At 44.7% G+C, this 27,807-nt stretch overlaps 1 long non-coding RNA gene across 1 annotated transcript; it reads left to right on the top strand.

Annotated features, from left to right (window-relative positions):
- The first annotated feature begins 461 nt into the window (after positions 1-461).
- LOC131482025 (uncharacterized) lies at positions 462-27,807 on the top strand. The gene is made up of 3 exons (XR_009246714.1): positions 462-579; positions 1,953-2,024; positions 26,900-27,807. It is a non-coding gene; the product is annotated as an uncharacterized LOC131482025 (long non-coding RNA).

The following is a 27,807-nucleotide window of genomic DNA, read 5'->3' as shown; positions in this document are numbered from 1 at the left end:
GACATTACGACTTACTGGCACTTTCTTCAACTCTCCCCTGCCCCAGATAACGAGGCCAGTTTCTGTGACACGTGTCTGTGACCATCTGCTCCAGTAAGCACAGTTGTCCTTGGAGAGTTTCAGAAAGCTAAAAGTGTTTTTTCAGGGTTATTTTTAGTTTGGAAACCAGCATAAATTTTTAGGAGTTAGATAGTTGCTTGTTATCAAGCCTGAGCCTGACCAGTCTTGTTAACTTTTTTGGGGGGATACATGGTGTTGAGGAAAGGAAGAAAAGTTTCTTGTCTATGTCCTGAGGAAGTTAACTCCCAAGAAACTGGGAGACCTGATAACAGCTGAAGATAGCTGGCTTAAAAACAGGTGTAGGGTTGCTAAAACCTAACAGTATTGAAAAAATATCCCCCACTTAACAGCTGGAAAGAAAAATTCTTCCTAGGGGAAGATTTATGTGCTTGGAAGAAATACTTAGACACTCAGAGTGGAGTTGCTCCAGTTACCTCCAAGGCCTCCTGGAAGGAGAATGGGGTGGGAGGCACAGGTGTCTTGGATTTGGAGAGGACCCAAGAAGATGAGCTTTGCATGGTGAGATTAACCCCCTATTTCACCACCACAAAGCAGGACAGTATGGCTTCAGGGAGAGCTTTCAGATGTTGGTCTCCCCTCCCCCCTAGGAAATTTTTATTCGCTGCTTGGATAATTGTTTCCAGAAGGGGCAGGAAGGGCAAAGATCTCAGAGGGAAAAAGGACAGTTGATGTTGAAGTTGCTTGCCTCCTGTGTAGGCTCTGGAAGCGGGACAGGCACGGGTTCAGTGGCTAAACTACCGATTCAGGTGCTCACACCCCACTGCGGAATGTCTGGATTTGATTCCCTGCTTCTGTTCCTGACTTTAGCTTCCTGCTAGTGCAGGCCCTGGGAGGCAGCCGTGATAGTCCAAATAGATGGGTCCCTTGCACCCATGTGGGAGGCCTGGATCAAATCCCTGTTCTTGGCATTTGGGGAGTGACACTCCCCTTACACATACCCCATGACCCCCACCCCGCCTTGGGAGTGTGTTCTGTCTCTTTCAAAAACTAGGAAAATAGGGAGGTGTACTACCTCTCATTAATCAACAGAGCCTTTAACTGTCTCAGCTACTCGGGACCTGCTGTCCCAGATGGTGACTCGCAGTCAGCAGCCATCTGCATTGATTACTGAACCAGAGGCACCAACTGGCATCATGCTTAGTCAGCAAGACAGCCACCCACGACACTGCCCTTCCATATGGGCACCATTCAGGTGCCACTGCTGCGCTTCTGAGCCTGCTCTGTGCTAACGCTCCTGGGAAAGCAGTGGAGGATAGCCCACGTCTTTCTAAGTTTCTGCCGAGCACGTGGAAGAACTGGATGAAGCTCCTGGTGTCAGCCTGGTGCAGCCCACCTGCTGAGGGCAGTTGGAGAATGAGGCAGTGCATGGAAAGCTCTTTCTTAGTCTGTAACTGACTTTCATATAAATATATGTATAAAAAGATAGATTATACCTGGACTTTCTTTTTATACATATATCTTTAAAGATTTAATGTGAAGGTGACTGAAGGGATGGTGCCTTGTTGGGAATTTTTTAAAGATTTGTTTCAATTGAAAAGAATTGCAGAGAGGAAGACTCAGGGAGATCTCCCATCCGCTGTTTCACTCCCCAAATGGCTGCCATGGCCAGAGCTGAGCCAGTCCAAAGCCAGGAGCCTGGAGCTTCCTTGAGTCTCCCATGCGGGTGCACGGGTCCAAAGACCTGGGCCATCCTTCACTGCTTTCTCAGGCCCCAAGCAGGGAGCTGCATTGGAAATGGAGCAGCTGGAGCTTCAACCGCCACCCACATGGACAGAAGTTTAGCCTGCTACACCCATGTGCCAGCTGCAGAATTTTTTAAGGGCAAAGGGCACACCAGGGGAGAGTAACATATGCCTGTTTCCTTCCTGTAGGCCTTCTTTTGAGCCAGTATGAGATGTAAACTGGATGCAAAGACTACATATGTCTCAGGCAAGGAAGCAGAGGTAGGCCTTGGGGCACACCTGTTAAGCCACCACCTGCAATGGTATTGGTCTCTGCACTCAGGTAGGACACACAGAGGAAGCTTGAGGCTCCTGGCTTCAGATTGGCTATTGCAACAATTTGAGAAATAAGTCAGCACATGGAAGAGTCTCTCTGTCTTCTCCTTCGCTCTCTGTAATTCTGCCTTTCAAAACTTTTTTTTTTATATAAAAGGGAAAATGAGGAAAAGGAAGTGTGGCAGTGGGGAAGGAGAACGGCGCCGTGAGCACCTGGGGACAGGCCGCTAGCCTGGGGACAGGAGCGCTCTCCTGCCCTGGTCAGGCCGTGAACCTGAATATCCGGAGGCAAGGCTCTTTCATTGCAGGGCTTGCCCGAGAGGAACAAGGCAACACGGAACTTGGGGAGCCTGCTCTCCTGCCGCCTCGCTGTGCTCAGTGTGATCCAGCTCAAGCTGATTTCACCACAGTCCCTGGCACCAGGCTGACCGAGCTTCTCTGAACAGCACCCCCCCCACACACATCCTGACCAAGGTAGTTGCTTCTCGTGAAAGCAGCAACCGTCAAGGCTATCCCTTCTCTCTCTGGTATTGTACACAGTGTTTGTCTTTGCGCCAGCTGAGAGCTGGATTGGAAGTGGGGCAGCCAGGACTTGAACAGGTACCCATTTGGGCTGCCGGTGCTGCAGTGGGGGATTAGCATGCTACATCACTGCATCAGCCACAATTTATTTTTGAGTAGTAGGATATTTTAAAAAGATTGTTTTCCATTGGAAAGACAGATATACAGAAAGAAGGAGCAATAAAGAGAAAGATCTTCTGTCCATTAGTTCACTCCCCAAATGGCTACAAAAGCCAGAGCTGAGCTTATCTGAAGCCAGGAGCCTCTTCTGGGTCTCCCATGTGGGTGCAGGGTCCCAAGGTTTTGGGACATCCTCTGTTGCTTTCCCAGGCCACAAGCAGGGAGCTGGATGGGAAGCGGAGCATCTGGAACACGAATCAGCACCCATATGGGACCCTGGTGGATGCAAGTTGAGGATCTAGCCACTTGGCTACCACGCCGGGCCCGACTGGTGGATATTTTTCAGGAACCTTTTTGAAGACCTCGTGTAATACACATGGATATCCTATCATACCTTAACGTTTTGGTATTGTTTGATTGCTGGTAGGTTTCTGTTTAACAACCTTTGGAGTGTGAATCTAGCAACCTGAATTGAGAGACCTGGGTGTGATCTAGAAAGATCTTGATGGAAAAAGTGGAACAATGGGAACATCTTGACTTAGGCTGTGCTAGGGAGGAGAGTGACTTGGCACGACCAGCAGAGGGCGAGCTTGATACTAAAGCAGCTTGTCGGCTGTGGCTTCCTTGTCGCCTGGAGCATGTGGCGTTGGTTGGTCTCTTCCGGCAGAAGAAAGATGAGTGGTGCAGAAGTGATGATAAAAATGCCCGTTTTTAGTGTTTGAAGTTTGGGTTTTGCTGACTGTCCTGCAGCGGCAGGCATTCCAGCAAGAGTTGGTCAAGAGATGAGTCAGAAACTCCGTTTCCATGGCTGTGAATGCTCATCCAGACATTCCAAACCGCGTCCTCACTCGGTGACTGTGCGCTGCAGATCGGACTGGTCCCCGAGGCAGCTGTTTGCTCCTGCCCCCTTCCTCACCACCTTCCGACCCGTGAATTCCTGTTTGCTGCCTCACCTGGCCTGCAAGGTTTAGAATGAATAGACGGTACTTGCCGACATACTCCTTGAGGATATACTGCTTCCTAACCACCCATGAAAATAAACAGAATTTACTTCCCTGATTTTAGGGGTCCACAGAAGCCCCTATGAGTCCAGTAACATCTTTTTAAAATGCATTTGAAAGGCAGGCATTCTGCTGCTGGTACACGTTCCCAAATGCCCATGACAAGCAGAGCTGGACCAGGCTGAGGCCGGTACCCACTCCTGGTCCCCTGCTTGAGTGGCAGGAACCCAACCGCTTGAGCTATGATCTGATGTTTCCCGGGGTCTGCCTTAGCTGAAGGCTGGAACAGCGAGTGACAAGACTTGACCCAGACACTCGGAGCTGGAACATGGCTGTTCCAAGCCATATCGTCACTGCTGTGCAAATGCCCCATCCATACAGAGGTCTTAAAAGTTAGTACCAGCTTGCCCTGCTTAGCAGTGTTGAAGTGTTGGTATAATGTTTGTTCCAGGGACCCTCACTTCAAACTAGGGAGTCATGTTTAATTCCTATTTGTTGTCCTGTGAAGTCTTGGGAACCCTCTCCTAGTTACACCTTTTCCCTTTCCTCCTTGTCTAACTTTAGGCTTTCTTTTTCTTTTTTTGTGTTTGTTTTTAAAGATTTGTTTATTAAATAGACAAACAACAGAAAGCAGAGCTTGAAATCTGACAGGAAAGAGCTGGTGTGGATTGGCTCATGCCTCGCTGGGTCAGACACAAAGATTAGTCACTCCTCACCATGGTGTTGAGGATTTTCCTGCACACCCCCCCACCAAAAAAAAATATTCTGCACCTTAATTGTCGACAAATGTCTTGTTAGAGTTACAAGCCAGTCTAGATTATCCTAAAATCTGCCAAGATCAGCAAAATTATACTTCAACACAACAAATGGCTAAATACTAAAATGAAATAGACACGAGACAGCTGAATGGTACCTTATAGCCATTTTAAGGTATATAGCAGCCGGTCCTATATATAAACTAAAATTGAAATGTCAATGAACTAATCATAGGATGTGGTTAGGACTTGCTTTTTTTTTTTTTTAACATACTGGGTACTCAAAACCATGTCAATTCCATAATGTTGCAAATTGCTGTTGATGTTATATTGGGACTCTTAATTGACTGGGATGATATTCTACCAGCTCTAACTTCGGACCAGAAATGGTCTCCCCAAGAAACTGTTCAACCCATCTGGACAATAAATAGATGGACTCTATGCTTGGTATACTTTTGCAAGGAAAGAATCTTGATTGAATTTGAACTGTAATACTGCATCAAGGTGGAGGAATCCACAGGGGGGGAGGGGAGTGAGGAGGGGTGGGGGGATTCCCAGAGCCTATGAAACTGTCACATAATGCAAAATAACTAATAAAAAAAAGGAAAAAAAGATTTATTTGTATTGAAAAGTCAGATATATACGTAGAGGAGGAGAAACAGAGGATTATCTTCTGTCCAATGAGTCACTCCCCAATTGGCTGTAATGGCCAGAGCTGAGCCAATCCGAAGCCAGGAGTCCAGAGCCTCTTCCAGGTCCCCCACTCGGTTGCAGGGTCCCAAAGCTTTGGGCCATCCTCAGCTGCTTTTCCAGGCCACAATCGAGGAGCTGGATGGGAAGCAGGGCTGCTGGGATTAGAACTGGCGCCCATATGGGATCTCAGCACATGCAAGGCAAGGACTTGGGCTACCGTACCAGGCCCTCAAATCTTTTCTCTAGCTGGGTCTCTGTCTCCTGTTGCTTTGTGTTCAAAGTCATCCTTCCTACTTTCACCAGGTAATTCTTTAAGTAGCCTGATTTGATTGTATCTTTTCTACCCCAGTTCTTGTCTTTAAAGTCTTGATTAACTAGCTCCCCAGAGGCTGGCAGAAGCTGTTCAATACTGATGGTTAGGTTTTGCCCTTTTTTTTCTCCATTGTTTCCTTGCTCAACCTCACATTTCAGGCAAGGTTGGAACACTTGCCCAGCCCTGGATTTTCTCACTACCAAACTATTGCTCGGTGTTCATTGTCTTCATAATATTTTTGTACAATAGGATCTCTTTGGCAATCTGTGAGGTCTGTGTACTTTCTCATATTTTAAATGTATGATATCACACAGTTACTAAGAAAACCAGTTACCTTGAACTCCAGTTACAAAAATATTAAATCTAAGATGCTGTTTGTTTTTATTGTATTAAACAATATGATCTAGCACTTGGTTGTAATAATTCCAGTTTATTGCCCTCAAGAATGGAATAGTAAATCTGAGATGAGGGAAGATAGACATTTTTCCCCCATCCAACCTCATAGAACCCAGTTTGAAAAGTACAACTTTAGACAGCCATGCTGGGTGTTTGGAATAGTGTTGAAGATACAGCTTGTGGTACCCATGGCCCATATGTGGGTTCAAGTCTCAGCTCCACTTCAGCTTCAGTTTCCTGCCAATGTGTGCCCCAGGAGACAGCAGATAATGGCCCAGGTATGTGTTTCTCTGCCACCCGTGTGGGAGACCAGATGGAGTTCCCAGGTACTGGCTTCAGCATGGTCCAGCCCTGAGCGTTATGGGCGATTAGGGAGCGAAACAGTGGATGGGAAACATGCTTGTCATCTTTTCAAATTTGAAGAGTGTCAAAAACAAATCAAATATAGAAGTTGATGCTCAGAAACTATGTATGAGAATCCTGTGGGTTGCCATTCAGACGACTGAGGCTCGCTTTGGGTTTCGTAGGTCTGGGGTCCACCCTGGAGTTTATATTGCTTTTGAGTCATGAGATGGTGCTAGTTGAGAACAGATCTAGAACAGATCCTCACCTCTGGTCTTCTTGAGCTGCCAGAATTCTCTGCCTCCCTGAAGACCAGGGGCAAGGACACCTGCAGTGCCAAGTTTTCTCTTCCCCTTCAGTGACTCCTCTCCCAATTTGTTCATCCTACACACGTGGCATTTTTAACTTTCCGCTTTGACTATGATCCCTGCAGGGCAGTGTGGTTGGTCCTTACCTTGGACTCCAGTCTTTGAAACTGGAAATACTGGCAATGATACTGGCAATGCTGTGATCTGAATAACTGCCATGAAGGAACGAACATCTTGTCTCCCTCGTTGCGTGATAAGCTTGTCTAGCATATGACATATGCCTTAGAATTTGCTGCAGAAAGGAGGGGCACTCCAGAAGGACAGATCCTCATTAGGGTAATTTATTGTCACAGAAATTGGGTCTCCTGGGCTTATGTGCCAAGTATTTGCACCATAGCCCTACATGTAGGAGACCCTGGTTTTTATTCACTAACTACGCTTGTTGTGTGTTTCACAACGTGAAAGTCTTTATTCCAATTTAAAAATGTATTTAGCAAGTAGTTTCCTTTTTTGGCCCTCCAGCAGAATATTGGGAAGATCCCCATTGGCCAATAATAATTACAGTGTGTGGCCTCATTGAGGCCCCTCGTAAGGATGTGCTGTAGGTTGGAGCCCTGAGGATGTCTGGGTTTTGTACAAAGGCTTTGATGTTGTACCCTGGAATTACTCTTAAAGATGGGATACACTCCACTGGGCTTTTAGGATAGTACAGCCGATGTATGCCTAATCTGACCTTTTAAACAAACAACAAATATTGATAGTTTGAAATCAACCTAGTGGGGTTGGTAGGCACAACATTAGGGTAAGTGTTGATTTACAGGGTCCTGATTTCATGTCTCTCCTAATTTGTTCAAATTGTTTTCTTTTTCTCTCTCATTCCTTTTGTCTATTTTCTTTCCCATTCCTTCTTCTACCCTGATTTCTTTATTGCCTTCTTCCCCTTTTAAATGATGTAGCTGTTAGAGGGAGTGAGAGAGCGAGTGAGTTAACACTCTGCTGTCCACTGGTACCCTCCTGAAGTGGCAGCAACAACCAGGGCAAGGCCAGGCTGAAGCCAGGAGCTCCATCTGGGTCTCCTACATGTAGGGCAATGGCACACATACTTGGCACATAAGCAAGGGACTGTGTCGGAAGCAGAGCAGCTGGGACTCCAACCAGCACTCCTGCATGGATGTGGACCTCTCGGGGGGCAACTCCGCGTAGTACGCCATAATGCTAGTCGCTGCTGACTTAATGATTAGGTTAGAGATTGTGTAGATTGAATGGGAGGGAGTTAATTTGCCGGCATTTATTAGTTTCCTTCCAGATTAAAAATGCCAGGATTCTGTATAACAGGTGCCCAGCAGGGCTTTCTTCTTGCCATGTTGAGATTGGCAGCACAGGAATGGACAATATTGCAAACACAATCTTTTCGACAGAGACTATTCCTTTGTGAAGTGAGAGCTGGCTCGGGTGTTGGTTCAGGTCTTCTGTCCCCTTCTGTGTTCGTGTGAGATTTAGAAGCTAAGCTTCTTTGTCCCATTTCAGATAACAAATACAAAAGCAAAATAGAAAATAATCATGGTAATGACAAATACTTGCAATATACTGTTTCTTGCTTCTAAATGATGTTGAGAAGACCTACTATACCTGTGAAGTTAGTGCTTCTGCCTCTGGGATTGCTCATCTTGGGTTGGGGTTTTGCCTTTGGTGGTAAATTCTGTTCTAGCTGTGTAGGAAAACCCATTTTGGCAGCTGTTAAAATTTCTCACCCTATGAGGCATAGTCCATTAACTTCTAACTCCTTCCTTATGGGCTCCATCTGGTTTTTGGTGCTTAGCTGTGCATGGATCTCTCTTATATAAGGATGCTTCTGAAAGTTTGGGGGGGGATGGAAATAAGAAATAAGTTTAGGTGTTGGTGGTGGCATATCAAGCTAATTATCTGCCTGCAGCACCAGTATCCCATTCTAGTGGAAAGAATAAGTCCTACATAAAGGTTTTTTTTTAATAAAGTGCATTTCCAAGAACTATTTGAAGATTCTTCATACATTCATTTAAATGAGTTCATCCTGCCACTCTGGTTAGATAACAAACTTCTGTTGCTACTAAATTTTTTCTAGGAAGCAGAAACTGAGTTTTCTCTGTTGGCTGCAGACAGCTATACATTAAAATCCTTGGCTTGGTGGTAGCTCCTGCTAGGTGATTCAGCAGGATGCCTACTTCCAGCAGGTGGTGGCTTAGCAGTGGGAGCCAGCATCTTTCCTGTTTGTCTGGAAGCAGATGGTCAGGTGAAGGTTGCTCTGTGCACACCTCTTTGGTTACTTTAAGAAAATTCCAGATGGAGTCTGTGTGAAGGACCAGACTGTTTCAGATACAGTGCCAGGTATATAAATAGTGCTTAAGCACAGTTTTTGAATTAAAATCCTCTTTATCCTAATCTGGTCAAACCAAATTCTCTCTATTACTACCACTAACCCCCAAATAACTGTTTTCCACGGATATGTTTAAGTTCAAACCATACAAATTAATTAGGGAACATACTCTGTTTAAAGACCCAACCTTGTATGAAGGGTTGACAAGGCCATGCCGCCTCGTCCCATCCCCAGTTTCTTCCTCTGCACTCTACCCTGGCACTTTGGCCACACAATAAGCCACATGTCCTCTTGTTCTGTGCCTTACATCACTCCCCTCATCTTGCCTAGTCCCGCCCAGCCTCCTGTGGGTGAGGGCTCCAAGGTCCCTCTTCTCTGGCCGCTGTTGGGTGGGTGCCCGTTCATTCCTGAGCACCCTGCTCCCTCCACTCAGTGATTATTTTTGCCAACTTTTGCATTCACAGCCTTTAGCATAGTTTAACAGACACTTTCAGTGTTGTACATACTAGTTTATGTACATGTTTAAATGAGAGCACAGTCACATGCCTGAGTCCTTTTCCATCCTGTTGTTTTATAGGACTGTCACTCCACTTTCCAACCCCCATCATTCCCATTATCTCTCACAAAATAGTTCCATTCCTGCATATTGACAGTTATTTTCTTATGTAAATGTGAATTTAAGTCCCACAGGGATAGAGCTGTTCTCTGCTCATTTATCTTTTTTGAGAGCTGGAGGGGTGGTGATGGTCTAATCCTCAAACGCCTGCAATAACTGATGTTGGGCCAGGCCCAAGCCCAAAGCTGGAAATGTAACCTAGGTTTCCTTGTGGATAACAGCAGCCTAGTGACTTGAACTCTGTCACCTGCTGCCTAATAGAGCATGCATTGGCAGCACGCTGGAGACAGGAGCAAGAGGTAGGGCTTGAACCCAAGTATTGTGATGTAGGTGTTAGGCCAAACACCACCCCCTACCTGTGTTTCTTGAGCATTTAAAAGTTCTGCTGGTGCTCAGAAATATTTATTGAATTAATAGAAGTGTCCTGAGGAAGCTTATTCTCATTGGTCCATAAGATTAGGATGTACCTGCTTAACAAGCAATTTCAAGCTCCCCTTTTTATATAATAAGTCCCTACCTTCTCAGGTTATTGCACTTTCTAGACTGTCTTAGACATTCACGATTAGTTCTCGGTATGTAGTTGGTGAGAGCCCACAGTTGGAAATGTTCAAAGAAATGTCCCAGAAGTCCACACCCAGCAAAAAATGTTGTCCAACTGGAAGAATTAGAGGGGTGGGCTTGGGTGTAAAATGCATTTCCCAAGATGCACCTAGTTTAAAGAGCCTTCTGTAAATGTCCGTGAATACATAAACTGCTTGCTTTGAGCAAATACCAGGCCCAATTATCAGTTGGGAAAATTCATGTTCTTATAAAAGCTCAGTAGTTAGTTGAAAGTTCAGCACATTTTAAACACCATTTTGACATGATAAACCCAAGTTGTGTGTATATTAACTAGCATGTATACGAATCCTTTCTCCCTGTTATTTTGTGAGATTGTCAATCACCATTTCCCAAGTCTCCCTGCAATGGTGCCATCAAGCAAAGATGGTGGCTTGTTATCCTCAGCAAATCTGGGTTTGGGGGCGGCCACTGTGTGCCATCACTGTGACAGGAGATGCCATTTTAAAACAAGGCGCAGTGAAGGTTGTGCCTGTCCCACATCACCATAAACTTCTGGACCACTAGAAGAGAAATGGTCTCAAATATGGCAATGACATGTTGGAATGTGATTTTTATGCACTTATAGAAGGTTTGTTGGGCGGGGGGATGCGGTGGAGAACTGAAGCACATTGGAAGGCTAGAAATTGGTCACTGTGACTGCAGGACAGACTTTTCAGCCTTTGTTTTGGCTCCTAATGCTTCCATGGGTCACCCAATTGGAGAGCTTGTCTTTACACTAATGCTAGTCAGCTGGTTACCATGGTAATGATGGAGTTGTAGTTGTCATAGTGATGAAGTGGCAATTTGGGGGACCAGTTTCTTTTAGGGGAAGTGGACTCATTAAGCTCTCTCCTTCTTTAAAAGTTGACCAATTTTAGACTTTTTACGGGGGGGGGGCTCCCTTTTCATAATCTACATACGTCTCAGAATAGATCTTATTCCTGGATCTTATGGTTTAAGACTATTCTACTCCGATAAAGAGTAGACACCCTCCTCCCCACCCCCCTTGGTTTTGGCTCACAATGAAGAATGACACTTCTTACTCCCAACTGCCCCCAAGAAGTGTTTCTGCTAAGTTCTATTGGATTCTGCAACTGAATAAGTTTGGATCAATATAAAGGGCTGTGGTGTAGATCACCCCAGATCTCTGCCTGTCTTAGCCCACATGGGAGGCGTAGGCACATGGCACACTGTGCCCTTGGCTAACAGACCTCAACAAGGCCTGCTCACTGGGTATGCAACAAAAGCGATGGGCTACACCCCAGTCTTTCTTCCCTACTCTGCTAGGACCTCCTTTGTAAACCCTAGGAAATCAAATGTTAATTCATTCTGCTTTTCAACAGGTTAAGGAGTCTGCCCTGAAAAACAATTTCCTGTTCTTACTGATCTTTAACTTCATTGGAGGGTTCAGAGAGATAGACATCTTTTAGCCAGTCACAATGTTGTTGTTGGCTCAAAGTACTGTTGGGCCGCCCTTCTGTCTGTCCCATTCTCCTGTATAAGCTTGTGACTTCTCATAAATAGATGGACATTCTTCACCACCAGTTTGTCTCTAGTGTTTCTGTTGAAGAGCACTGTTGCCTCACCCTTCAGTGGTCTTAGGGCCCGCTGGACAGAAGACCGTGAGACTGTGGAAGATAAAGGAGACATTAGCCAATTCTCCTCACTGAGGTGTTTGTTAGCATCACAATGGAGGTCAGTCCTTTTAAGAAGCTGCAGGACCTGGAGCTTTTTCCCTCTGAGGACTGACACAGCTTTTATTCCTCTTTGTTTGGGGTCCTAGCATGGGCCACTACTCATGGTGTGTTCACACACTATTATCTTGGCATGGTTGACCTTTCCCTTTGTTCCTAGTGAAGTCATTTATCTACTTGTTTGGGGTTCTGGAGGAGAAAGAGTAGCAGTTTTGATAGTTTGTTACGAAATATACAGAAACTATTTGTAACAAATCTAAATTCTCTACCTTTTAAAAGAGTATTTCTGACATATTAATGTGGGCTCTGTGGAGAAGACCTGTTAGTACATGTTGATATTGTGAGTTTTCTACCATAGCATATCACATAATACTGATGAGAATGGTTCTTAAATTCTACTATGCAGGCAAATTCCTTGGTTTCAGAGGGTCCCCTCAGAGCCTTCCCTGTTGTGTGCAGCACTCTGTCATCCCAGGACCCTTCTTGACAGGAGACTTTGGATTGAACACCTCCCACCACATCTAGGAACCAGGGACCTTGGGGTTTACAGTCCTGCCTGGAGGAGCTGTGCTAGTACATCAGTGCATTTGGATTAGTGTGCCGCAGCCATGCTGTAGCAAAGTACCATGGCTTGGGTGACTCACACCCACCAAGTTTATTTTCTCACAGTTCTGGAAGCTTGCAGTCCTAGGGCAAAGTATCAACAGCTTCGGGTACTCCTGGAACCCCTCTCCATGACTTGCAGATGGCTCCTCTCTCCAGGTGTCTTTGAAGGACCCTTCTGCAGGCACACATCTGTGTCCAGGGTCCATTCTAGTGGCCTTACTTTACGGTGATTACATCCTTAAAAGGGCTATGTCTCCCAGTACAGTCACATTCTGGGGAGCTGAGGGTTAGTGCTATAGTGCAATCATTCTGAGGGAGACACAGCTTCACCTGCTTGCAACACGTCCCCATTTTCATTGTTGATTGTTTCCAGCAAACCCCTGGCTGGGACCTCCAAGGAAGGGTGATGAGCTTTGGAAAACCAGACAGATTGTGTTGTCTGAGTGATGTTCAAGGCTACAGGAGCAGGCAAGTGAGAGGAAGCAGTCTGCCACTGCACTTGAGAACACAGTAGGCGTTCTTGACCTTGGGAGGTGGACAGAATGGTGGGGCAGAAGAGAGCAGGGGTTGATTTGTGAGAGGGAGGTAGGGAGTTGATAAATGAGAGAGCAGATTTGCAGACGTGCTGAAGGTTCTTCTGATGGCCATTCCTTGGACAGAGTGCCCAGTTCATTTGGGGGGTGGGGTAGGATCCACGAAGTATGATGTGCAGGGTGGGATTAATATGCAAATTTATGCAAAAGTCTGGTGTCCAGGTGTTCTTAGAAATTTGACCCTGTGGCTCACAAGTCTTGTCAAGCACCTGAGATTGCTTCTGTGGCTGATGGTGGCAGTGGTATCGTTTCCTTGACTGAGAAGCACAAGTTTCCCTCCAGCAGTAGATGACGCTGGTTCTAGTTGTTCTCTGAGCAGGAAACAAGTTCGGCCTATTCAAATGACCTTCAGCTGTCAGTATCCAAGGCCTTGTCAGTGATGTCTTCCTCTGTCTTTAAAGATGAAAGTGAAAAAATGTTTCCCATATCAATGCTTTTATGTGCAAAGAAAAATCCAGGGCCAATACTAGTTTTTATTACAGTTCATCTATGACCTAAGCAGGAATAGAAATTATTTAGAAAAATGACAAACTTGGCATGAATCATGAATGCCATTTTTCTGTATCTACCTACCTGCGTACCTACCTACCTACCTATCTTATCCATCCATCCATCCATCCATGAGGTAGGTTTATTTATTTACTTATCGGAAAGCCACAAAGAGAGGGAGAGACAGCTTAAGACAGATATTCCATCTGTGGGCTCTCTTCTCAATCCAGGTCTGGATCGAGTTGGTGCCAGGAGCCAGAAACTCCATCTGCATCCCCTATTTGGGTGACAGGGCCCCAAGTACTTGGCCCATCTTCACTGCTGCTTCTGGTGCATTTGCAAGGAGCTGGACGAATTGTGGAAAAGCTAGGACTTGAACCAGCAATCTGATATGGAATTCTGGCATTGAAAGCAGTGGTATAGCTCACTATGCCAGATAATGGCCCCATCCCGGTTTTAAAAAATGGATTATGGAGAACACCATTGTGGCATAGTGAGTGAAGCAGCTGTCTGCAACAGTGGAATCCCATATGAGCACCCATTAGCTCATCCACTTTTGATCCAGTTCCTTGCTAATTCACCTGGGAAAATGGTAGATTTCCCAAATAATTGTATCCCTGCTACCCAAGTAAGAGACCTGAATGGAGTTTCTTGTCTTGAGCCCTAGCTGTTTTGGGGAGAGAATCAGCAGATGGAAGATGTCTCCCACCCACTTTCCCTCCTTGTAATTCTGGCTTTCAAACAAAAAAGTATTGAAAAGCCTACTTAAACACCAGGAGATTATGGAAGTGATATGATGGCGGTGTGCACAAAAAAACCCAGAAGTGAAGTAGATGGTAGAGCTCATCAAGAGGAGCCCAATGTTTTTTAGCTTCATGGGTATCTGTCAGGTCTCAAGTCTATTCTCCACACATTAACATACTTTCCTAATCTTGCAAGAAAAGAAAATTAAATTTGTCATGAATACTAAAAGCAAATTAGACATAAACCGCATAAGAAGAAAACTCATTTTCACCAACTGAAAATGATTATTAATACATATACTAATGTAAACTCATTGCTAGTGATGCAGACCAAGGTTCTATCTAGTTTAAGGCTCATCTGTATTTAGGGACTCACAGGAAATAGAAGTAAGGAAGTAAGGTGATATGCTTTCTTTCCTATTTTATTTGAAAGACAGAGGCAGATACAGAATTTGCTTTACTGGTTCACTCTGGGGCTTGCCAAGGACAAAGCCAGGGACCAGGAGCCCAATCTTGGTTTCCCACCTGGCTGTGCGATCACCTGCTTGCTGCCTCGTAGGGGCGGCACATTAGCAGGAAGCTGAAATAAGAAGCAGATGAAGGACTCGAACGCAGGGCTCAGTTGTGAGATGGAAGCATCCCACATGGCGTCTTAGTCACCATGCTGAACACCATCCCCCAGCTTTCCTTTTAGAAGATTATCATCGGCTGCTGCTTTTGGGGAGGGGGAGCATTTGTCCTTACTCATCAGACCAGACCGCATCCTTAAGTGCAGCACACATATCCATGCTAAAGGCCATTCCCCAGCAAAGACCTAAAAGAGCTGCAAAGATGCAGGGGACTAAGGCATTCAGACTTCTGTAAGGTGCTAAGAGCTGACTCACAATATAGATCCATGTCATGGACATCTAATAGGAAAAGGCTGCCGTATAAATAGTGAAGGTCTAAACCATTGTGAATGTGTTTCACTTCTGAAGTCTGCAAAAGGCTAGCAATGATTTTTTAAAAGATTATTTGAGAGCGAGCTCCAGCCTGTTTGTTCACTTTCTAGATGCAACAAACAATGAGTCAGGTGGGAGCAAGGAGCCAGGAACTCCACCTGGATCTCTGCTGTGAGTGGCAGGGACCTAAATGACCTGAAGCATCACTTACTGCTTTCCAGAGGGCACATCAGCGTGGAGCTGGAATCCAAAGTACAGCTGGAACTTGACCTCAGGCCCTCTAACATGGGATATAGAAGTCCTAGGCCAATGGCCACTTCTTAACACTGTTTTCAAAACTTGTACATTTCCTTATTTGAAATGAAGGAGAGAAAATCGCACCCATTTCCCGTTAGCTCTCCAAATGCCCACGTTGAGAGGGGCTGAGCCAGGGCATAAGCCAGGAGCTGGAAACTTACTGCAAGTCTCCCTTGTTGGTGGCAGCAGCCTAATCAATTGAATTGTCATCACTGCCTCACAGGGTTCGTGTTAGTAGGAAGTTAGACTTGAACAGGAGCTGGGAGTCGAATGGGAACGCCGGTGTGGACCATAGGCATCCTAATTGGCACCTTCAGTGCTCGGCCACACATCCTCCCCAACACCTGTGTTTCTCATTTATCCCTTAGGAACTGCATTTCTAATCTCAGGAAGAAATTTTCTAGTTCATATTTTTTTTTTTAAAGATTTGTTTTATTTTTATTACAAAGTCAGATATACTGAGAGGAGGAGAGAGAGAGAGGAAGTGGAGCTGCCAGGATTAGAACCAGCGGCCATATTGGGATCAAGGCGAAGACCTTAGCCACCAGGCTACGCTGCCGAGCCCCATATTGGTTTTTATTCTGACAAGCATCTCTACTTCCTTTTTTTGGAGGAAAAAAAATAATAAGCAAGCAACCCTGAATATGGGCTTTTGGAGACTTTACTGGGGGTCGGGCACTTGAACTGAACGAGGATTAATTGCACTGAATGGCTTCATGGTCTCTTTCTTCACTGTGACCAGTAAGTCCATGTCGAGAATTTCCTGGTCATTTTTTAGAAATTCCTTCATTGCTACTGTGTTGTCACAACTGTTGTTTTAATTTTAATTCCAAATGTTTCTCAATTCCAATACACTTACAACCTGAGACCTATAGATGAACTCCTGTTTTAAAATCTCTACTAACAATTACCTCCAAACCCCACAGGCACCTGCAGTTGGATACACACCAGCCTTTTGCACTGATATCACCAGGGAAATTGAGTTCTTGGGCAGAAAAAGGTGCTGTCTTTGCTTCATTAACACACTTCCATTCTAAATAGACTATATTGTTTTGTCTTATTTTAAGTGGAAATCTGGGTTCTTGTGGGTGGTCATTGTGATTACTCATTTGGTCAGGTGTTTTATTTATTCAGTGAGCACATTTTGCTTTAAACCATGCTAAGCAAGTTTCCTGAATTTCTGATCCTATCTATTTTTTCCTGGAAAAATATATATTTTTGCTTAAAAAACCCTAAAATATTGTCAAGATGAAATAAAACATGTTTTTCCAATTTTTTTGCTTGTAAAAGCTAGAGTGAATAAACTACATAAAGTAAGCATAAGCTCTGACTAGGTCTTTTCCAAGCCATCTTTTCATGTGGCAGCAGGTGGAATGCTCACATACTGCTGATATAAGGGCGTCCAAATGGTGCTACCTGTCTGCTGAGCTTGGAAAATTCTGTGGTTAAACCATTGCTTGGTCTTGACTAGCATGCACTTCAACACTTAGGATTTGTATACCCTTAAGAATAGCCATTTAGGGCCCAGCGGCGTGGCCTAGCGGCTAAAGTCCTTGCCTTGAAAGCCCCGGGATCCCATATGGGCGCCGGTTCTAATCCCGGAAGCTCCACTTCCCATCTAGCTCCCTGCTTGTGGCCTGGGAAAGCAGGAGAGGACGGCCCAAAGCTTTGGGACCCTGCACCCGCGTGGGAGACCTGGAAGAGGTTCCAGGTCCCGGCATTGGATTGGCGTGTACCGGCCCGTTGCGGCTCACTTGGGGAGTGAAACATCGGATGGAAGATCTTCCTCTCTGTCTCTCCTCCTCTCTATATATCCGGCTTTCCAATAATAATAAAATCTTTAAAAAAAAAATAAAGAATAGCCATTTAATTTTTATTAGGAAGTAAACCAAATACTTGAATCAGTTTGGACTTCCAGTTAAAAGCAACAGCTAAAAACTGTTGATTTGGGTACAAAGGATTTTGATGAGAGGATGAAAGAAGAGTTGCTGTTGAAAGATGATCCAAAGACATGCAATCAATTCTGCTGTCTTCCAACACTTATCTGCAGAATCATAATCGTATTTATTTTTTAGGACAATAAAACGCAAGGTTAAAGTAAGAGAGGTAACATATGAAACAAGATTTTGGGAGCTGGTGGTGTGGTGATGGGTTTAGCTGTCACTTGTGACTCTGGCATGCCATACTAGAGTGCTAGGCCTGTTCCAGTTCTGATCTGGCTTCCTGCTAACGTGCCTCTGAAAGCCGAAGGTGGTCTGAATGCTTGGGCCTCTGCCACCCAGCTGAGAGACCCTGATGGAACTTCTGGCTTTCCCCTGGTCCAGACCTGGCTGTTGCAGCCACTTGGGAAGCGAACCAGTGGGTGGAAGATCTCTTCTCTCTAGCTGTGTGTCACTCCCTCAATCACTGTCACTCTTTCAGATTAATTCTTCTAAGAAGAGGGAAGACTTTGAGAGATAGGAAAAAGAACACCACATAGCATCTGGGAAAACTCAGTTGCATCTGATCTTGGTAGATTTTCTCTTTGCTGTAGTAGGATGTTAGACTGCCTCTCAGAAATACATATTCTTTCTGAATCCTTACTACAGGCTGTGGGGTTCTAGAGAGAAAGTGAAAAGGGAGGCCAGTTCCAGCACTTGAAGGACTGAGCCTAACAGGAAGGAAGGAATATCATGTTAGCTGTGCTGTAAAGCGTTCATGTACAGTTTCACTTTGCTCGAGCTACAGGAGGCTGCAAAATCCCATTCCCTTTCTCTGGGCCAGAGGACTGGGCCATGTGCAGGAGTGGTTCCTGTCTCTTCCTTCTCCATCTCTGGATCTGCAGAAGCCACTGCCTGTGCTTTGTCACCCTCTTTGCGGAGCCACACAGTGGAGGAAGCAGGCTGGATTCCCAAGTCACCTCTGGAAGGGAAATAAACCTTGACTGTGCTACTCAGACCTGAGGGTGGGATGTGGCAGCAGCTAGCTTAATTACACTAATACGGATGTCCAAACAAATATTTGCAATGCAGTGTTTTAACTTCCACTTTTTCAAGTGTATGACATCTGACAACTTGTAAATACTTATGCAACAAATAATTGAACCTAAAGATGCAACGAAGTCTTGAAGGATAGCAGAGCCATTGCATTTGACGGTCAGGCACGTGTATCCTCTCTTGCAACCTTTTCCTGCCAATGAGACCCCCTTTTCCAGATGCAGTCACTAGTGTGTCCCAAGGCGCTGGTGGCCAGGTCCAGCTGCACCTGAGTCAGGGCAGTGAGTTTCATGCTGTTTGCTACTTATCACTTTTTCAGAGATGACAATTTTTTCTAGATTGATCCCTAGCACTCCTGGCTTAATTACATTGTAGGCACAGGGACACTCATTGCTTTGGTTTCCCATGGTTAGTAACACTCATGGCTTGAGCCCTATTGGCCTGGGGCCTAGGCCATCTATGTTGTGTTGGAAAGCTTGTCATTTCTCTGGTTAGACCCATGATACTTGGCATAATAAAGTCAGGCTCACAAATATAACCTCTACAAAATCTGTTTACTCATTTCAATTTACCTCTACCTCTGACGGAGCCTTAATTTTTGGGTCAGGGGATCAGGAATCTGGCAAAGTGACAAAGTTATGAAACTGTTTATACCCTTTTACCCCAGGAATGGATACCCTTGGTTCTCCATCACAAGGAATAGGATGACAGAAAATGAGTAATGTAATGAGAGGGTATTGCTATAAAAAGAGCAATAGTGACAATATAAAAAAATATTACATAGTTAAGAAAATTACAAATAAATGAAAACATCTGCAAATTCACTAAAAATTTTCAATAGCTTTCTTCTCTGGATCTGTTATCCTTACCAATGAGTCCAGAAAGCAAACATTAATGGAAAAAGCATCACGAGTTGATGCTTTATAGATGATACAACAGTGAGTAAAATCTCTGAAAGTGTATATTCTCGTGGTGATGGGGGTGGGTGGACAAGAGGCAAGGTAAAGGTGTTAGGTATGGCCTCCATAGGTAAGAAGTGCAGGTGCTAGTCTAGCCGCTGTCAGCTGGTTGACTTTTGGAAGAGAGAACTCTAGGCCTCAACTTCTTAAAGATTTACTTATCTACTTGAAAGATTTACGGAGAGAGAGGGAGAGAGCTTCCATCTACTGGTTCATTCCCCAAATGACTCCAATGGTCAGAGCTGAGCCAGGCTGAAGCCAGGAATTTCTGTCATATCTATGAGGATGCAGAGGTCCAAGCACTGGGGTCATCTTCTGCCCTCCAAAGCCATTAGCTGGAATACAGATGGAAAATGGAGCATCCAGGACACTAACAGGTGTCATTATCAGATGCTGTGCCGCAGTGTTGGCTGCAGCCTACCATTTGTGTGCTTGCTGTTACATGAAAATAATGACTTCCACCATACAGGATTAAATCGGAAACAGTGAAAGTTGTTAGTATATTGTCTGGTTTATGAAACATGTAACAGATATTAGCTATTCTTATATCATCATATAGTTAATAATTAGTTATGAAGTTACTTCAAAATATTTACAGAAAATGGAATTTAAAAATACACTTAGAAATGGACATTTTGCACAGTGGTTGAGCTGCTGGTTGGGATCTCTGCATCCCATTTTGGAGTATCTGGGTTGGAATCCCAGCTCTGTTCCCAATTCTGTCTTCCTGCTAACTAATGCGAACCCTGGGAAGTAACAGTGATGGTTCAAGCACTAGGGTTTCTGTTACTCTGGAATGCCTTACCGAGTTCCCTGATTTTAGCTTCAGCCCACCCCAGACAGGGCCATTTCTGGCTATTTCTGGCCTTGGGGTAGGGAATCAGCTGGGAGCAGGAGGAGTTTATCTGGCTCTGTCTCTCTAATAAGTAAATGAAATGAAATATTTGGGTGCAATTTTTTTTCAAAAATCATTTCAATTATTTTGTATCAAAAAATTTTTATTTTCCTGGCACACACTCCAAATGCCAGTAATGTCTTCTGGAACTTGATAATGTGATGTATTCCTTGTTGTCTGCCATTTCCTGGTCTTCTCTTGTGTTTTTCCTGCTAGCTCCTTGGTCCAGCCATACTCTACAATTTGGGGCTGTCCAGGGTTGGACTATGGTGTCTCTTCCTTTCTCATTCTATGTTTCTGTACATCCTGGCAAGCAGGGGAACCAGGGCAGGGGGTGGGCCTGGTGGGGCTTATTGTGGGTCGCTCCAACTAGACTGCAGCTCCCATTGGTTTGCATGGGGGCCAAGTGTGTGGTGAGCAGGATTGGACTGGGCTGCAATACCCACTGGTTTGTGTACAAGACAGCTGGAGACAGAACTGACCCAGCAATAGAAATCACCAGCATGTGTGTAAGCTGATTGGGGCGATGAACTGTACCAGACTCTATTGATAAGCACACACAAGAATCAAATCTGGGATCAACTCAGGTGAAGTTTCTTTGGGGATACCCCCAACTGAACCGCTGGACTCAGAACCCCAACCATGGAGGGAATTGCAGATTCCATGGTCTGACCGTGAAGTGCATGTGTCTGAGCTGGGCCGCCTCAGTGGCTTAGATGGAGCAGTACATAGCATATCCAGGTGCACAAGGAGGATATAGCAGTACACTGGAGTCTGCAGAGGACACCTGGTACCAGACTAGAAGATGGAGGACAGAACAAATTGCTACCCCTAGCAAGTGTTGGCAGTGAATATCTGGACAAATGGAAACTCTAAGGTGGACTGTGTCAGCCAGTGGATTCTGGGGAGATTTCTTCGTGCTTGGAGTGGCAAAATAGGCAGTAATGCAGAACTGTTGAACTATCAAAACCTCTTGAGCAGGACCCTCAGAGCATGCTCCACAGCGGGGACCCTGGGATGGTGTTGGATGGCCGTACTCTATCCAAGGGCACAGAGGTGTTTGGGAGGCTTCTCCCCTTATCTCCCTTCTTCCCTCAGATACTAAAAGGAAAAAAAAGAGATTGTGGAAATATGGTCTCACCCACCTTCCTGTAGCCCTTGGCCCTTATCATCCTAATTAACTATGTAACAATCATCCAAAAATAATTGACTAAAAAAATCATTTATTTGAAAGGCAGGGTTACAAAGAGAAAAAGGGAAGGTCTTCCATCTGCTGGTTCCCAAACAGCCACAATAGTTGAGGCTGGGTTAGCCTGAACCAGGAGCTGCTTCAAGGTGACTATGTGGGTGCAGAGGCTCAGGCATGCGGGGTGTGTTCTGTTGTTTACTTGGGCACACTAACATGAGGCTGGATTGGAGTTGGAACAGCCATCACTCAAACCAGCACTCATATGGGATGCCAGTCTCAAAGGTTCAGTTCACTTAGTGCAACGTCCTTATGGGTAACTCATGCTTTAGTGTACGGCAATGTTCCTTCTTCTTAAAGGCTGATTAATATCCCAGAATAAGTATCTTTCACAGTTGCTTTACCCATTCATCTGTCAGTGAACATTTGGTTGCCACCGCCTGTTGGCTGTTGTGCCTAATGCTGTAATAGACAAGGTATGCCAATATCTTTTCTGGTTGCTGTTTTAAGTTCTATGGGATGTATACCCAGAAGAGGGATTTCTGGGTCACATGCTTGTTCTACTTTTCCATGTTTCTCAATATCTCTGTAATGTTCATGATGGCTGTCCTAATTTACATTCCCATCAACATTGCAATGAAAGTTCCCATTTCTCCACATTCTCAGTGAGGCTTTGTTTCCAGAGCTTGTTGTTTCAACAGTAGCCATCCTATCCTGTGAAAGGTGATATTTCAAGGCAGTTTGAGGGAGTGGTCTTTCAAACTCAGATGAGATCATATTCCTGGTTATCATTTTGTTTTCCTTGCAATGACATCTAAGTCCCTTCCCTTAGCCTGTACAGTTGTCCGTCCACTCTCCGGCCTTCCTGCTTGTACTGCCCCAGCACAGGGATGGCCTCCTGGCCCCTTAGCCACTCCGAGCATGGCTTGTGCAGTGCCATTCCCCCGTTTGGTCATGTCTTCTCTCTTTCACACGACAAGTTCCTTCTCATCCTTCACATCTGAGATTCTGCTGCCTCAGAGGTGACATTCAAGTTCTCCTCCCCACCACCCTGACACTCGAAGTTGTATCACCCTGTTCTGTTTCACTTGTGCTTTTTATAGCAACCATCAGCAGCTGAAATTATCTAGCCAATTTAATTCTTGGCTTGTTTAATGCACTTTAGCCAAGGAGGAAGTTCACCTCGGGAGCTCAGGAACCCTGTGTGTCTTGTTCACAGCAATTTCCACAGCAGAGGGCCTGACCTAGTGAAAGTCAAGTGCAGTGGAAGCGTGAAGGCAGCAATTAATGCCAGCTGGAGGCTTGTGGGGCATGCTTCAGGGAGGATGTCAGTGTTTTAGTTGAGTTTTGAAGGATGAATATTATTTCAATAGCAGACATTGGGATGAGCCCGAGGACATGTTAGGTGGAATTCTGATGGAGCAGGTAGCCAGCATATTCTGGGCAAGATAGCTTGGTGAGGCAGAAAGTAAGGCCTGGCTGAGGCTGGGAACTGGGAACTCAATCCAGGTCTTGTGGCAAGAACCCAATCATTTGAGCCATCACCAACTGTACCCTGAGTTGGCATGAACTAGAAGCTGGGATGGAAAGTGGGGATGGGACTTGAGCTTGGACACACTGATGTGTCATTTGGACATCCCAAGTAGCAGCTGGCCATTGTGCCAAATGCCTACCCCCATGTTTGCTAATGTTAGGTAACAGGTTTACAGCAATGTTTAGTGCATATTATGTTTTCAATGATTGTTAGTTTTTTTGTTAAACAGTTACCAAGAGTGTAGTTGACTGGGGGAGACGGTGGGCACCAGAATGCTAACTAGAAGGCAGTTGTGATAGTTCCAGCAGAAGGTTAGGAAGCCCAGCACAAGGTCGTCAGAGCTGGCAGTCAGCAGAGTAACCTGGAAGTAGGATGCAGGCTACTTTCTGAAATGAGGAAGTAGATGGAGTTTTGGGTTTGTTGAATTTAAACTGCCTGAGGGAAATCTTTGAGTTTCAGTCAACACAACATGGAGATGTCTGATTTATTCACAGAGAAGAATAAAATGGGAGATCTCTGTCCTGGACATGTGGTGTACTCATTCTACAATGTCTGTTAAACGGTCATATTTAACATTATTCACCTGTTAACTCGGGAGAAAAGCAGTATTGTTTTACATTTGCATGCTGTTATGCATTGATAGCAGGAGTGTAAATTTGGAAATCTTTCAGGAAAACAGTTTGGTATTATTCTTTTTTTTTAAAGATTTATTTTATTTTTATTACAAAGTCAGATATACTGAGAGAGGAGAGACAGAGAGGAAGTGGAGCTGCCAGGATCAGAACCAGTGGCCATATGGGATCAAGGCGAGGACCCCAGCCACTAGGCCACGCCGCCAAGCCCGGTATTATTTATTAAGGGCATTAGGGATGCTTATACTTCCTGATGCAGTGATTAGAGGCAATGTTGAATTAATGACCCAAATGCAGATTAGTATTAGGTAGAGAGTTGCTCACCCTAGCTCTCATCTGGAAAAACAAAACCTGCAAGTAGATTCACTTAATGATTGGAAAATAAAGTATGCTGTTATGCTAGAATATTCATCTGTAGAACAAAATTGTGTTTGAGACTTCAATGAGTAGTGCTGTGAGGAAGAAAAGCTCAACAAGGATCCACAATTTTGAGCAGACTATGGTTTCAACCTTTCTTAGAAAAGATATACCAGAAGACAATATGCACAAAAATGTTCCTGTGATAGACTTGGGAAAATCCAGCATTGGGTTGCTAATTTGCTGAATTTTAGTGAATTTGAATTAAGTACAGATAATAGGTATTGACTGACTTAATATTTCTCTTCTAATTTTATTAACACAAATAAAATTTCTATTTCTATGGAAAATCTTGACCATGTTTCTTAAAGCAAAACTAAATACAAAATGGATGCAGTCCATTGCAGGTCTAGAACTTGCAACCTCATTGTCCAATGAGTTCAGGTCCTATCACTGCACAGCTTTGGCTATTTAAGATGCTTTCCTCACCCTAAACTTCCAGATGCAATCATCCATGGCTATTCAGAGGGACATGGTTTCACACCAGGGACTTCCTGGACATGTCAGTGACAAGAGCTTAGTAGCCTGCATCATTGTTGAGAGGTCATTCCTCAGTAGTCCTCACTTCAGCTACACACCCAAGCAGATAAAAGAAAGCCAATCACTTTTGGGGGTGCTCCTGATAGTTGATGGGTAGAAAAGAGGACTGCAAACTTCTGAGAGATGGAGAGCTCCTGGGTCATGTCATGAATTCCTTTGTGATACTAATGCTGAACCACAAATGTGGTTTCCGCAGGCCAGGGGGAGTGATCCCCCATCCTGTTACGCCACATACCTGCATGCACAAGTCCTCTTTAGCCTGGGCCTGGCTCTCTTGCTGGGACTGACCTTGAGAGTAACTTTTGTTTTACTGCAAAAGGTACGTTTTCTGTCGTGTAGAAACTGTGTAAGAGGCTACCAAAGACTTGATGAACCTCACAACAGTGAATTTCCCAAAGGTCGTTATTTTCCAAAATACAAATGAGAATGCATCAGCCAGGGATTGGAATCTGCCATAGTTCCTGTGACACTGTGGAACAAACCATGGTTAGCTATTTGGCTTCCACCTCAGATGGCAGAGCACTTAAACTTTCCCAACATGCCAGCAGGCTTGCCAGCATGTACACGATGGAAGTGGAGGCCCACACTCTTCCCTATCTCCAGAGGAAGCATGCGAGAAAACAGGTGTTGCATTAAGAGTCAACACAGACACAGGCTCTTGGGTTTGAAGGTACTGAGATGCAGAACAGGGAGTTTCTTCCCAAAGCAATCCCACAATTGGATTTGGGCATTTGGTGTTCATGCAGACACCTCTCAGTCCAACTTTGCAGTCCTAAAGAGAATAGTGAGAGAAGCATCCAGCATCAGATCAAGTGGAGCACTGCAGCCTCCAGCAACATGGGACCAGCCTGCAGCATCCTCTGTGAACAGTCCCTGGGCTGGACAGTGCTGCTTGGGGAAACTGAACAGTCACCTGCCATCATGTGTGGGAAAACCCTTCCTTTCACCAGTGAGGTATTTTTTTAAATTCCTTTCCCCACTTTTAATAATTTACACTTGTAAGACTAAAAGTCCAATCAGGAAATGCTAAAATAGAACACCGAGTTCTTTTTTTTTGGTAATGGAATTCTATACCATAGGAAATATGCCCTAACAATGATGCCTCTGACAACACACTTCAACCAAGAAATGCAGACACAATCGACTTGGGTATGAGCCATTTGTAAAGAGAACTACAGGCAGCATGAAGTTCTGGCATGAGTCTTCAGGGTCCTGGTCACTTACAGAAAGGTGGTGGCACCTTGCAGATTCCTGATGTGCTGTCTCTTCTAGTTTTCTTTTTAAGATTTACTTATTTGAAAAGTAGAGTTTTACAGAGAGGTGAGAGATCCTCCTTGTGGCTCTCTCCCCCAAATAGCCACAAGAGCCAGGGCTGTGGCAGGCCGAAGCCAGGAGCTTTATCCAGGTCTCCCATGCGGGTGCAGGAGGCCACGCATGTGGACCATCTGCTGCTGCTGCTGCTGCTTTCTCAGGTGCATTATCAGAAAACTAGACAGGCAGCAGAGCAGCTGGGACGGGCATATGCACCCACACAGGATCTGGCGCTGCAGGCAGCAGTTTCAAATGAGAGTGTTACCCAGATGTGCTGTCTCTTACTCTTGGTGGCAGATGTGCAACTGTCTGAAAATGAGGATCCCGGTGATCTGTAGTACATTTGGCTAAAAAGTCTTGATTTATGTTCTTGAATACTCAATCTAGCTGATATTGTCTCACAAAACTATTATATATTGCTTGACCCTAAGAATTAGCTTTCCTTTTATGTTTAGAGTTTGATATTTTCTTCTTTAAACAGTTAACACCTAAGGATTCATTCATTTGACCAAGTTCATCATTTCAGAGTCCTTCCTAAAGCAGAGATTCCAATGTGGTGCGTGTTTAGGATTCTCCTCTCGGTGAAGGCTTTCCCAGTGTCTTACTGCACATGAGTCCCCAAAACCACAACTCTGAAAAACCATTGTTACAGGGACGCAGCCCTAGGCTTGCTGCCGCCCTTTTAACAGCACCAATAAAAATCAGTATTTTTGTTTGTTTGAAGAGGAAACAGCTTTCAATTACAACCCAATTTAGGATACCATGGAGAATCAAATTGAAATCGGACAAAAGGCAGCCAGAACTAACTTATTTATTATAAAGATACACCGTGAAGAACAAACCTGACTGTATACTGAAGCCTGAAATGGTACATGCCCAAAATGTACAGTACTATACAGAAAAGTGCATTGTCACAACAGAATAATAAAACATTGTTTTTTTTTCTTCCAGAACTGTAAAAGTATTCCCCTTTAATTCTGCCTCCGAGAGGAGGGACTGTGTAGAGGCAGTACAGAGCATGGGTGACAATGGCGGCAGTCGGCAGCATGTGAGTGGGGTGTGGAAGGGAGGACGTGGGTTGGGGCGTAGTCACTGCAAGGGGGAGAAAGGCACAGTCACATCTACAAAGAACAAGAGTCTGATGTGGGACAGGACCCCACTGGGCGCTGAGACACAGGAGGGGGGCGGAGAAGCGGGGAGAACGTGGGGCAAGTTTCAGAACACTCAAGTGGGCAGCGAGAATTAGGAGGCGGAGGCAGGCTGGGCACGGGGCCAAGGAGACGATACAAGAGCAAGGCTAAAACTCCTCTAAAATAGAAAGGCACTTTCACATGTACATACTACAGATGTACATTGACACAATTAGGTAACAGTCACAAGCAGGAAGCTACCAGTACTGCAACTGATCAAACCAACAGGAAAGGACAATACTGATTTAATTATGTGGGTAGGAGTTACCCTTGGGTACGTAGGTAAATAGCAGTTGCTCCTGTTACACAGCCACTTACTATACTTAAATAACTATAATAACCATCGCACTACACACTGAACTTGGATGAATGCTCTAAGGGGGGCATTCACAAATGCACGGTTTACATATTTTCTTTTACTAAACAGTTTCTAAGATAAGCATTATGGAACCCAGTACAATTATTTAAACATACAAAATCCCCTACATAATTGAAAGATACAGGTACCCATCTTGATTATACCACATACAGTAATTTTTTAAATTTTAAATAAAGTATACTAGGGTTAAGTGAAAGCTCCCAATCCAGCTTGTTTTCTTGATCTGATGAGGTTTTGCCCATCACCCTGCACCGAGCTCAGTGCTCCAGCCCAGCTGGAGGTTGGCTCAG

Source organism: Ochotona princeps, chromosome 15 (assembly GCF_030435755.1).
Source record: "Ochotona princeps isolate mOchPri1 chromosome 15, mOchPri1.hap1, whole genome shotgun sequence".
Classification (NCBI taxonomy): Eukaryota; Metazoa; Chordata; class Mammalia; order Lagomorpha; family Ochotonidae; genus Ochotona; species Ochotona princeps.
Note: the sequence above shows the minus strand (reverse complement) of the source record. Positions and strands in the feature narration are given on the sequence as shown.